This window comes from Mus caroli, unplaced genomic scaffold (genome assembly GCF_978045245.1).
Source record: "Mus caroli unplaced genomic scaffold, Mus_caroli_1 scaffold_18, whole genome shotgun sequence".
Lineage (NCBI taxonomy): Eukaryota > Metazoa > Chordata > Mammalia > Rodentia > Muridae > Mus > Mus caroli.
In genome coordinates, this window is record NW_028227273.1 from 46,624,238 (window position 1) to 46,637,327 (window position 13,090).

The 13,090-nt window shown below is 45.5% G+C and overlaps 1 pseudogene; it reads left to right on the forward strand.

Annotated features, from left to right (window-relative positions):
- The first annotated feature begins 320 nt into the window (after window positions 1-320).
- LOC110312261 (triggering receptor expressed on myeloid cells 1-like) lies at window positions 321-12,024 on the forward strand (annotated as a pseudogene).
- The last annotated feature ends 1,066 nt before the right edge of the window (window positions 12,025-13,090 follow it).

Sequence of the window (13,090 nt, forward strand, 5' to 3'; positions counted from 1 at the left end):
ATGAGAATTCTCTACTTTCACTTTCCTCCTGGGCATGCTCAGCCCTCCTCAGTCCTGGCCTTATGAGGCAGGAGATCAGAGTCTCTGAGAGCCTTTATCTAGTTCAGAGCAGGGGCCTAGACTCGAAGCCTGTAGCTGGAGGATCCACAGGACCACACAGACTTTGCCCAGCTTCTCTCTCATCCACAGAGTTTTCTGCCTTCCTCAGGAGCTCCTGCAGGACTGGCTGTGGTGGCTCCTGAATCCTGCCCAGAGTTGCTCTCCTCTCTCAGAGCTCCACTCCTTTCTTGCTCCCCATCCTAGCTCAGGAGGACTCAGTGATGGCCTGGGAGCCCACATACCTGTTCTCCCTAGTGCTGCTGCTGCTCTTGGCCTCAGGTGAGGGCAGGGACAAGGACAGAGGGAAGGAACCAGGTTGAGAAGAGGGCAGGGGGCAGCAGGTGGGCACAATGGGGCTCTGTGCTTGGGAGGGTAGAGTACTTGGTGGGCTGTGGCCAGCCGCTGGCTGCAACAAGTTCTGAGCATAGACACACAGAGGGTCTCTCCCTGAGAAGGGAACACATCTCCTCCTGCTGCTGCAGAGGATGGGGGATCTCTGACAGGAAGCATGTGTTCCCAGGCTCCTGGACACAGGACCTGGAGTTACTTCGAGCACTGGAGGGCCAGACTGTTTCTGTGACATGCTGGTATGATACGCTCTACCACTCCAGTGAGAAGATCTGGTGTAAGCAAATAGACAGCTTGTGTTACCCCTTCATCAGCAAAGGTGCCAAGAAGCTAAGATACTCCATCCAGCAGTCTTCTCAGTTCAACTTCTTCACAGTCACCTTGACTGAGCTCAAGATGAGTGACTCAGGCATCTATCACTGTGGGATCAATGAAAATAACAAGATAATTTTTCTCAGAAATATCCACCTGGTGGTGTCAAAAGGTGAGCTTCCCCTTCCATGTGGCTCTCAGCCTTCCTGGGTTGCAAAGCTCCAGAGTTGAAGAGGACTCAAGAAACAGCTTCCTCTAGTAGAGAGGTTCTCAACCTGTGGGTCAAGAGCCCTACAGGGGTCTCATATCACATATTTGCATTATGATTCATAATAGTAGCAGAATTACAATTATGAAGCAGCAATGACATCTCTTTACCATTGACGTTCACAACAACATGAGGAACTTATTATTAAAGATCCACAGCATTAGGAAGTTTGAGAATGCCTGCTCTAGTAGCTGAAAACTGAGGTACAATGAAAGACCCTCCTCCCCCAATGCCACAAGCTTTTTAAGGTTGCGGCAGACCCTAGGACCTAGGCTTGCCAGCCTCTGTGGAGAAACTGGTAAGAGCCAGTTTATCTGAACACTGTTGTTGCTGGTGTTGCTGACAGGAATCTCCCATTATAATTGTATTTGTACGCATGCTCATGCGATGGTGGACATGCCAATGTTCTTTTGGCTGAATTTAGTTCATCAGGCTTGGCAGTGAGAGTCTTCATCTGCTGAGCTTTCCCTCCTACACCATTAACCTGGAAGAATCTTAAAGTTTCCTCAAACATCCACAGCCTTCCATTCCTGACTGTCTCTTGCCTGTAATTCCATCAGAACTCACTCCAGGGTTGGTGGGCTGCAGCACAGAGACCTCAGAGTAGATGGAGGAAGTCCCTGATTGACAGTGAGGAAGACTCAGGGCTCAGAAATGTGACCCTCATCCTGGATCTGCTATTAATAATTAAGAAACTGTGAGCTTTGGGATGGCAGTCCTGGGACCTCCACTGGTCCCCAGACCTTGTCATAACTCATTCTGAAACTGCAGAGATGCCAAGCTCCTTGCATTTGTCTGTGATGCTCAGAACTTCAACAGAGCCCTCTCCATGCTGCCGAGACAGTTGGTTAAGTGGGTACCTGAAAGTCAGCCCCATCCAAATTTGGACCCCAGGTCCCTTCCAGACATTAGGTATTATGGTGGTTTGAATGAAAGTGGTCCCCGGGCTGGCAAGATGGCTCAGTGGTTAAGAGCACTGTCTGCTCTTCCAAAGGTCCTTAAGTTCAAATTCCAGCAACCACATGGTAGTTCACAACCATCTGTAATGAAATCTGATGCCCTCTTCTGGTGCATTTGAAAATAGCTACAATATACTTAGATATAATAATAAATAAATCTTTAAAAAAAAAAAGAATAATTTCCCACAATTTAAAAAGAAAGAAAGAAAGAAAGTGGTCCCCATAGCCTCCTAAGGAATGGCACTTGTAGGAGATGTGGCCTTACTGGAGTAGGTGTGGCCTTGTTGGAGGAAGTTGAAGTCACTGAAGGTGGACTCTGAGGTTTCAGGTGCTAAACATCTCTAGGATGGCTCTCTCTTCCTGCGGCATTTGGATCCAGATGTAGAACTCTTAGCATTTTCTCTAGCACCATTTCTGCCCGCACACCCCTGTGGCTCTTGCAATTAGAAAACAAGACAAGACACAACTCTATCCGAGCTCTGAAGAAAACCAATTCTTACCTAGCTCAGCCATCCTTTCAGGCTTACAAAGTACAAGCTGTGGATGTGTATAAAGAGCTAGGTCAGGTAAGGATGCACTGGAAGTCAGAGATTCTAGCAGCCTGGCTTACTCCCAGAATCTTCATCACAGGTCCATTGCAGGCCAGTAGTAAGGGGGAGCTCCTATACATGGATTCCCTTGGGTAGCATGGGTCAGTAAAGGGTGAACAGTAGACTTGGAAGATAGTTGGTTTCATTTCCCAAATGTCTGCTTAGAAGTTACATTCTTAGGAAGCCTCTTGCAATCTACCCTCCTCCTCTCACGATGCTATCGGTGCCCCTCCCATGGGCTTCTAAACTATGATCATAGGTCTTGCTGTAGGCAGGAACTATATGAAGACCTGATTTCAAATGCAGACTCTGCCTCAGTAGACCTGAAGTGACACTTGCTTTTGAGGAACAAGTCTCTAGGCTCATTTCTGTAGGGATCATGCATTAACAAGTCCCCACTATGAATTTCTGAATTCTTTGAGGAGGAGTTACTGCCTTGCTGGGCTCTACATCCCCAGGCAGTAACAGTGGATGTGTCAGGGATGGCAGAGAGGGAAGGAACAGTCCTCCTGAGAACAAGGAGAGTGTGTGCCAAAGCCAAGATGGATCTCAGTCACAATATCCAGGAAAAGGACAGCTTGAGAGTGATGTGACTTACAGAGGTAGCGAGAACAGTTTCAGGGAGAGGAAGGGGCAGGTTGAGAGTGATCAGCAGCAGGCAAGAGAAGTCTCACAACTCAAACAGCCCAAGAAGTCTCTCATTATGCCTCTTCCCACTGTTTCTCCTTTTCTCCTTCCATTCTTCTTGACTGCTTCTGACTCAGGATAACTTTACACTATTTCTTTGGATTTTAGCAAAAAACAAAAAAACAAAAACTAAACAAAACAACTTGCATCCTGGATGGCTGCTTTCGTTTTCCTCAGCTCCATTTCTCATTACCTGCTCCTCTGTCCATCTGTCCATCAATCCATAAATCTATCTCTCCATCTATGCATCCACCCACCAACCCATCTGCCCACCCATCCATTATCTCTCCACCCGTTCATCTATCCACCTCCCGTGCCTTCTTGCAGGTTCTTCAGTTGTGTCCACTCCTGACATCATTCCTACTACAAGGCTGTCTGAGCTTCCCATCCTTATTACCACAAAATACTCACCCAGTGACACAACTACAACCCGATCTCTACCCCAGCCCACCACTGTTGTTTCCTCTCCTGATCCTGCAGTCATCATCATAAATGACACAGATGCTGACAGTATTCCTGGCTCCTGGTTTAGACACCCTTCATTTTTTTCGTCCTTGTGTTGAAAGGATGTGGGGATGAGGATGTGGGGTGGGTGGAGCGGGATCAGACAGGAGTCAATACTCGGTCTGTATGGAAATTTCCAGAGAGGGAGGGGGTGGCTGGATGCGTAGGTGGCTCCTGTCCTCCCCAGCTCACCTTCCATGTTTTCTTGCACATCAGAGTAGGAGGAGGATGGAAATGGCAATTTTTGATGAACACTATTAATCCTGCCAACACAGAAGCAGGACAAATTCTCATGTCAAGTAGACTAGACTGTGTATCATTGGGTGAGCCAGGAACCCCTGGGACCAACAGTTCCCAGGGATACTGTTGGAGTGCTAGAAGACCAGTGCTAGAGGAGGCTATCGCCTGACTCCACAGGTATTGTCCTATGACCATCTCCAGTATTGATCATTCATTCTGTTTGACTTTACTTAATTTTTGTTTTATTTGATTTCAATGCTGGTGGGAGAACCCTCCCATAGACTGAATGAGCACCATAATATAGACTGAAGGAGCACCCTACCATAGACTGAAATTGCACCCTACCATAGACTGAAGGAGCACACTACCATAGAATAAAGGAATGTCAAGTTATGGAAGTGATGCTGGACTCAGCATATTTTGTTTGCAGTACTAGGGATCAAACTAGGCTGAGATCCTGGTTACTGTACATGATAAAATCAGATTTTTCAGGAGATTCTTAACCCAATGCTTATGTCTGTCACCTCTTCATTTTTGTATCAAATCCCTGAGACAATAGGTTTAAAAGAGGACAGGCATTCTTTGTCTCCGAGTTCTAGAGGGTTCAGTGTGTGGCTTTTGGATCTGTGGTGAGACAGTGTATTGTGGTGGCAGCATACGGCTAAGCTGTACCCTCCATGGTCATGACATTGAGAAAAATGAAGAAGGGGGGGGGAGGGGAAGAGGCTAGGTTACATCCCCTTTGGGGAATGGATACATGGCGGATGGTGAATGGGTGAATGGTTGAATGCGTGCATGAATATATATTTGTACGCATGGGAGACTGGATGGATACATGATGACTGAATGGCAGGATGAATTAAAGAGTGGATGGTTGGATGATAGACATAATAACAGAAGTAGATAGATGAATTGATGGATTCCGCAAACACCCAAGACTCTGACTGATCCCAACCTTATCCTCTCTGTCACCTCCTAATAGTGTCACTTTTGTGACCAACTCAGATCCAAACAGCAGCAGCAGGCCAAGTGAAAGGCCACCACATTAGCACACACATCTGCTTTTGTAGTTACTAATGAATGTTGTTATATCTTAGAATATTCTTCCATTTAAATGTTGTGTCAACAGTGATAAGTCTTTACTGTTCCCATTCATCCAATCTGTCCCCACCCAGAGCCATGTGGAGTATCTTTATTCATACACACCTTTGCCTGGTGCCTGTTCTAATTACACACATAACATCCTTTTCTCTGCTAAGATTATCCTTCAGCAGGGCATGTGTGCATACATACTTTTTATCCCAGCACTTGGGGACTTGGGGCAGGGCAGGAAGAGGATGTCCATGAGGATCTCTGTGAGCTTGAGGCCAGCCTAGCGTCAGCTCCAGGACAGCCAGATATATAGAGAGCAACTCTATCTAAAATACATTCATACATACATACACACACACACACACACACACACACACACACACTCATCCTTAACCATTACCTCCCACTCCTCAGAATAATAATTTCAATAAACACAGGATTCCATTGATCAGAAAAGTCATAAGCCCACAGTAATTTGCCTGCTCTTAGCTGTTTTCATCTTAAAATTGTCTGTTATTGTTTTTCAAGAAAGATCTTTCTGTGAAGCCTTGGCTATCCTGAAACTTATTGTGTAGCCCAGGCTGGCCTTGAACTTACAGAGACCCACCTGCCTCTACCACCTTTGCCAGGCTGATTTTTAAAATCTTTCATCCCAACAAATTTTCTATGAGACATTTTTTGAGCATTTGTATGACTCTGCATACTATTACATATACAAGCTGTCTTCTAAATATCACAATTTCCAGGGCTGGAGAGATGACTCAATGGTTAAGACTCTAGCTGTGCTTCCAGAAGACCTGGGTTTGATTCCCAGCCCCCACACAGTATACCACAATTATCTATATTCCTAGTACCTACACCCAATTCTGGCCTTCATGGGCAGACATTTCACATACACAGTGCCCAAATATATCAGGCAAACACATATATACATAAATAAAAATAAATAAAATCTCAAAAAAAATTTTAAAACTATCATGCAGATGATCCACAATGTGAAAATGGGGTGGCACTACTGCAGGGTGGCCATCTTGGGTTTAGTGTGTGGCTCTAGGCTGAGCATGTGGCTCAGAGCATGGGCTAAGGATGCACAAAGCTCTGGTTCCATCCTCACCACCAAGAATAATATATTCCTCGTGAAATAGATGTGCTGTGCTCGTGGCATTCATTTCTCTATGAGTGTGGACTCTTTCTTCAGGCTTGGGGACGGACAGATTATTTCCTCCTCTTCAAGTCTCTTGCTTGGTAGCAGCTCATGAACCTTGCATGGAGTCATTCTTCATGGGCTACATGACATTTGCAGTTTATTGAGAGTCAGCATGGATCTTTCCTTTCTTTTTAAACATGTTAACTTTTCAGTGTGAGTGTGTGTGTGTGTGTGCCTATGTGTGCCTGTGTGTGTGTAAATTGTACACGTGAGTTCAGGTGCCTACACAGGCTGCAGGAGGCATTGGATCCTTGGAGTTAGAGTTAGGGGAAGCTGTGAGCTTTCCAGTGTGGCTGCTGGGAAATGTAACTCAGGCCCCGCTGGAAGAGCAGGGTATGCTCTTAACCACTGAGCCATCTCTCCAGAACTTACTTTATCTTCCATGCCTTTATTTTCCGAGGCTCAGGAGGTTGGCACCCTGCTCACATTCTGACTATGGCTGCATCTCTGCCACCCTCTAACTTTATCAATACTGATAATTGTTGATCAAAATTAAACAGGACAGCAGCATTCACTCCAGCTGTCTGTAAAGAGAAAGGCTGGGATTCAATGAGTTGTTTGCCCATGTGACAGAAGAGCAGAGCTCCTGCCCTGTTGATGGACAGGCATTGCAGATCATAAACAGGGCCAGTTTCCCAGGTGTGCCATTATCTAGGTCCTGCAATGGAGTCTGGGTAACACCTGAACTTGCTTCTATCAGAGGCAGCAGGCCTGGGGTCTATCTATTCCTCCACCTGTCATTGAGTGTGGGAAGCCCTAAGCAATGCATGAATACATGGAGTCCCACCACCTCAGGGCCCCACAGTGTGTGCAAAGCCCAGAAAGAGATAGGTGAAGAGCAGCTGCTGTGAGGGAAAGTGACCTGGAGCCCAGTGCATGACAATAGCTCAGAGCTCCAGGAAACACAACACAACTATGGCAGCTTAGACTTGGGAAGCAGTACAGTTAGCAAAAGCCAGAAACAGAGTCTTTCTAGCATCAGGTTCCTCTGGGGGCTGAGGCTGACGCTAGGGAGGTACTGTAGTAACCACAAGATGAGACACAGCTGCCAGACTCCCTTTATGGGGTGTCTCTCCAACACTGTCAGCTGCTGACCTTCCCAAGTGGCCTTGGGCATGTTGTCACCTGATAGGAGATGGGGAAGTGGAAACTAGGGTCGATGTCAGTACACAGGGAGATTTTACCTCAGTCCATCACTGTTTGCATGACTACATGTACAGCATTCTAGATTGTTGTTTCGATTTATTCTTTTTTAAATTTTTTTAAATTAGGTATTTTTCTTCGTTTACGTTTCAAATGCTATCCCAAAAGTCCCCCAGACCCCTCCCCCCACCTCTCCCCTACCCACCCACTCCCACTTCTTGGCCCTGGCGTTCCCCCATACTGAGGCATATAAAGATTGCAAGATCAAGGGGCCGCTCTTCCCAATGATGGCCGACTAGGCCATCTACTGATACATATGCAGCTAGAGACTCGAGTTCTGGGGATACTGGTTAGTTCATATTGTTGTTCCACCTCGATTTATTCTTTACTTGAGCTCAATTCTATTTCCTAGAGATTTTCTATGATACCTCCCGATATCTATCAATCTATCTATCTATCTATCAATCTATCTATCAGCTATCAATATCTGTATTATAGCAGCATGTAGTTTCTACGACTCCACTTTAAGCTCTGGGAGGACCACACTACCAGCCACCACCCTCGTTCCCTTGGATCCGTGGATGAAAGACACACACACACACACACACACACACACACACACACTTGCTTATTTTTTAACCTGCCTTACAACTCAGTGGCGGAGCATTTCTAAGCTTCCCTCAGCAGCTTGCCACTCCCTTTACTCCTTGCTCCACACTCTAAACCTGCCCTCATCGGAGTTGTGTTTCTAATCTCCTGTCTGATACACCAGGCCCTATCAGGCAAGTAGTCAATGGCCATTCCACCAATGTTCCTCATGGTAGATGGCTCGCTCTCTCTCCCTGAAGCATGGTGACTTCCCTCTCTCTCCTCCTTCTGTGTCTCCTAGCCTGCCTTTGGGAAACTACAAGTCCAGCCTCTTCTGCCCAGCCATTGGCTGTTAGCATTTTTATTGATTGATCAAGTACCAATTGGTGAACAGGACCTTCAAGGTTCACGAGCAGATTCCTGATCAAAGCATCAGAAGCCCCACCTACACTATATATACCATATATCTATACATCTATCTAATCTATATCTCTGTATCTATCTAATCTCTATATCTGCACATCTACACTCCTACATTTCTATACATCTAATCACTAGCCCTGGTTGGAGCAGAATTGTAGTCTGCTCGCAGACCAACAGAACTTTACACTGCTCTGTATAACTGCACTATACTGATTCACGAAGCCATCTTCGCTGTAGTTAATAAGCAGGCCATTGATAAAGCCATTCCATTCTACTTATTTACTTAGACAAAGTCTCATTCTGTGGTCCATGCTGGCTGCAGGGGATGTGATCTTCTGGCCTCAGCCTACTCAGTGCCAAAATTATGGGCATTAGCTATGTCTGGATTTGTTAGCCATTAAGTTCTGATATGTAGAGGGTCTGAGGGCCTTGTGCTTACATATAAGCACGAAGGGAACCAGTATTGTTAAACATGCATTGTTGTCTCTTCAAAGAAAGAGGTGAAAAGCTTGTTTTCTGCCAGAAATTTGGCAATGGTGACCTCTGCCCTCACAATCTGTGTGGTAACATCACACCTGCCTGGCTGTCCCCTTCCACACGCCGACTTTCATGTTTCTCTCAGTCATTCTCTCTAGGTCCTTATCTTTAGCATTGTTTCTCAGTCAATAGAACCCATCTGCATGGAAGATGTCACTGTCCTTTGAAAAGAGTTTCAATGTTATCATGTTATTTAAGCTTTGTTGTATACATAGGATTGAGTTCATTACAATCAGGGAAGTCATTTTTCTAAATTGTGCTATAGTTAAGTACGCCTGAAATAAACTGATCAGGGTCAGACCCTACAAGTTTCAACTAACACAAGCTACTAAATTGGGTGGATCCAGACTTCCTTCTGCCTCACACATATGGACCCTCTGCTGGCCAAGGTTTGCAGAGACACTGCCCCCACACACAAGTATATGTCATTAATCCTTCATTTGGCCTCCCTGTGATGCACTGTCACCTGCTCCTTTTGTCCTTGGGTGTCAAACAGAGTCTGTGTGTCCTTATCTGCCCAGGGTCAGGCAGGGCTCTCTCTCCTCTGTGTGTCTCTTTCTTACATCTAGTGCTCCCTACCTGGAACTTAGAGAAACATTTTACTAAACTTATGACAAATCAAAAGTGGGCTTTTCAGTGAGGTTGGGTTCTCGTGGTTTTTGGATGAGGAAATAAGGCTAAAGGTACAGTGACTACCCCCAGAAGAGGGTCAGAGTACTGACCACAGAGGTGACATCCCCTTTATGTGAGCCTCACTCATTCCACAGAGAAGGCCAAGATGCAGGGTTAGCCCTTCCTCCTTTATGAATCTCCTGGACCTGAGCACTATGCTCTTCAATGCATGCATTTCTAATTAGTTATTCCAGGAACTGACCCTCTGAATGGCACAGGGCCAGAGGCTGTGGTGAAACTGCAAGAAGGAACTAGCTTGAAAAGATTATGTGGAAAGAATTTCCTATACAATCATGTGGGTGGCCATTGCACCAACCTTGAGTGCGACATGACTTACATGGGAACATGACTTACAGAGGTAGTGGAATTGGTGTCAGGGAGAGGATAATTTGGGTGGAGAGTGAGTAGCAACAGCTAAGAGAATTCTCACAACTCTAACTACTGGAGAAGTCTCTCCTCATGCTTCCTTCCATCCTTTTCCTTTTTTTCTTTTTTTTTTAATATTTTTTATTACATATTTTCCTCAATTACATTTCCAATGCTATCCCAAAAGTCCCCCATACCGCCCCCCACTTCCCTACCCACCCATTCCCATTCTTTTGGCCCTGGCATTCCCCTGTATTGGGGCATATAAAGTTTGCAAGTCCAATGGGCCTCTCTTTCCAGTGATGGCCGACTAGGCCATCTTTCGGTACATATGCAGCTAGAGACAAGAGCTCCGGGGTTCTGGTTAGTACATCATGTTGTTCCAACTATAGGGTTGCAGATCCCTTTAGCTCCTTGGGTACTTTCTCTAGCTTCTCCATTGGGACCTTTTCCTTTTTTTCTTCTGTTCCTTTTTTACTGCCTCTGACTCAGGAAGACTTTACACTATTTCTTTGGATTTTAGCAAAAGAAACCTTGATCTTTGAACTGCAGTCTTTGTTTCTCTCCTCAGCTCCATTTTTTCTCTCTCTCCCTATTCTTTTATCCATCTACTTCTCATCCATCCATTTACCCGTCCATTCTATGTGCCTTCTTGCAGGTGATTCAAGTGCTCCTGCCACTGGGACGTTTCCAACTCTGAGAGCTCACACTTTTAGTACCACACAGGACCCGATCTCCGTTGCTGCCAGGTGTGTAACCATAACCCAAGCCAACCATTGCTGTCTTCTCTGCAGACCCTAATGTCAATTTCACAAACATGGCAGGTGTTGCCAATGTGTTTTGAGAATACTGGGCTCCTTTGAATGCTTTTTACTCCAGCCCTTGTCCTGAAACGGTTTAGAAGATAAGAATGATGCAGGGGTGGGGTGAGGTGGAGCAGTAGCAGACTCAAGTCACCCCAGACTGTGTGAAAATTTCCTTAGAACTGACAGGTGGTGACTGACTATGGAGGGGGTTCCTGTCTTCCCCAGCTCATCTTCTACATTTCTGAGAATGAATAAAGACTGGACAAGACTCAGAGAAGGCATTTTAGATTAGTTGAAATGAAGGAAACATTTTTTTTTCTCTCTGTTAATTCAACATTTAAAGGAAGACAGGTCAATATTCAATAGTAAGTATAAAATAGGGGCATGTGCATCAAGTTAGTGGGTCTTAATGTTGCCTGCTGGAGAGATGGCTGGTGCACACTAGGTCTGATGTGTTCTGCAGAGGCCCAAGTGTTAAAGACTTAGTCACCCAAGTGGCACTCAGTCACTGACTGGAAAGTAGCAGAAACTTCAGAAGTCTCTGTGGACTCTAAGTGGCCTTTGTCTGGCTCATTGTATGTGTTCCCTTTGTCCCTGTGTCCCATCATGCAGAGACTTTGTGTCCTCTGCTTCCCTATCTGCCCAGGGTCAGGCAGGGCTCTCTTTCTCTTCTCTGTGTGTCTCTTCCTTACATCTATTGCTCTCTACCTGAACTTGGAGAAATATTTTGCTAAACTCATGACAAATCCAAAGTGGGCTTTTCAGTGAGGTTGGGGTCCTCCTGGATTCTGATGGAAAAAGTGAGACTAAAGTTTCAGTGACTGTCCCCAGAAGAGGGTCAGAATGCTGACCACAGAGATCATGTTCCCTAGATGTGGGCTTCATTCATTCCACAGGGAAGGCCAAGATGCTGGGTTAGCCCTTCCTTCTTTATGCATCTCCTGGACCTGATCTCTACTCTCCAAAGCACCCATGTCCAATGTGGGAAGAATTCACTAGATTCTGCAGTGTGGCTGGCCATTGCACTGACCTTCAATCTCTTCTCTCTGCAGGGGCTCTGTATCCAGTGTTATTATTCCCGTGGCCTGTGGACTCCTCAGCAAGACACTGGTATTCACTGTCTTATTCATTGTCACACAGAAGTCATTTGGACAACATGAAGGCACACAACAGTAACTCCTGACCTTCAGCCAAGTCTATGTCACAGGAGGAGCTGAGATGGGGGCTAAACAGGAACTATATGACATGAATTGAGACTGTAATCATGGGTGACATCTAAGGCACAAGTTGTCCTCAGCTGGTCCTGCCCACTTTGTGGAGAGCTTTTGGGGCCTCTTCTAGAAACTTGGCAGGAATTTGATATGAGGGCAGAACAAAAATTGTAAGCCTAGGCAGGAATCTGACTGTATTAGTCAGGGTTCTCTAGAGTCACAGACCTTATGGGTAGTCTCTATATAAGAATTTGTACTTACACTCTTGCAGTCTAACTTCCAACAATGGTCAGCAGCAGCTGTGAATGAAAGTCCAAGGATCTAGCAGTTGCTCCGTCCCACAAAGCAAGCAGGCAAAAGAGCGAGCCTTCCTTCTTCCAATGTCCTTATGTAGGTCTCCAGCTGAAGGTGTAGCCCAAATTAATGGTGTTTGCCACCATGCCTTTAATCTTAGATGACCTTGAACTCCTTGTCTTAATCTTCTAGAATCCATAGCCACTATGCCTCAAGATGTCCATACCAGGATTCAGGTCTGAAACTTCTATCTCCCAGCCTACAGATGAAGATCACTGCTGAGCCTTCCAATTCTGGAATATAGATCATCCCAGATATAGTCAAATTGACAACCAGGAATAGCCATTACACTGACTTGAGCTGAGACTCAGGAAATAGGCCCAGATTAAGAACATTTACCTTTGAGCTAATGCAAACAAAGAGCAGGCTCAGCTAAGGCATGTGTGTCAGTCCTTTTTTCCTGGTCATCCTGACTAGCCCCTAGAAATGGTGTTTACTGGATTTTGTTTATTGCCTTGCTTATTCTCTGACACATCAATGATTTATTGTTTGCATGTAGATAAATTGGTATAAAAGCAGCCTCGTGGGGGGGAACCTGTTTCAACATCACAACTGGCGTTGGTCATGTTACAATGTTGTGTAATTGACTTCCTTCTTTTCAATCCTTACATCCCTTGACTGCTTGAGCTTGCTTGGCCACCACTCTCCTCATTTTATCTATCACCTTGGGAATGTGATCTGCAC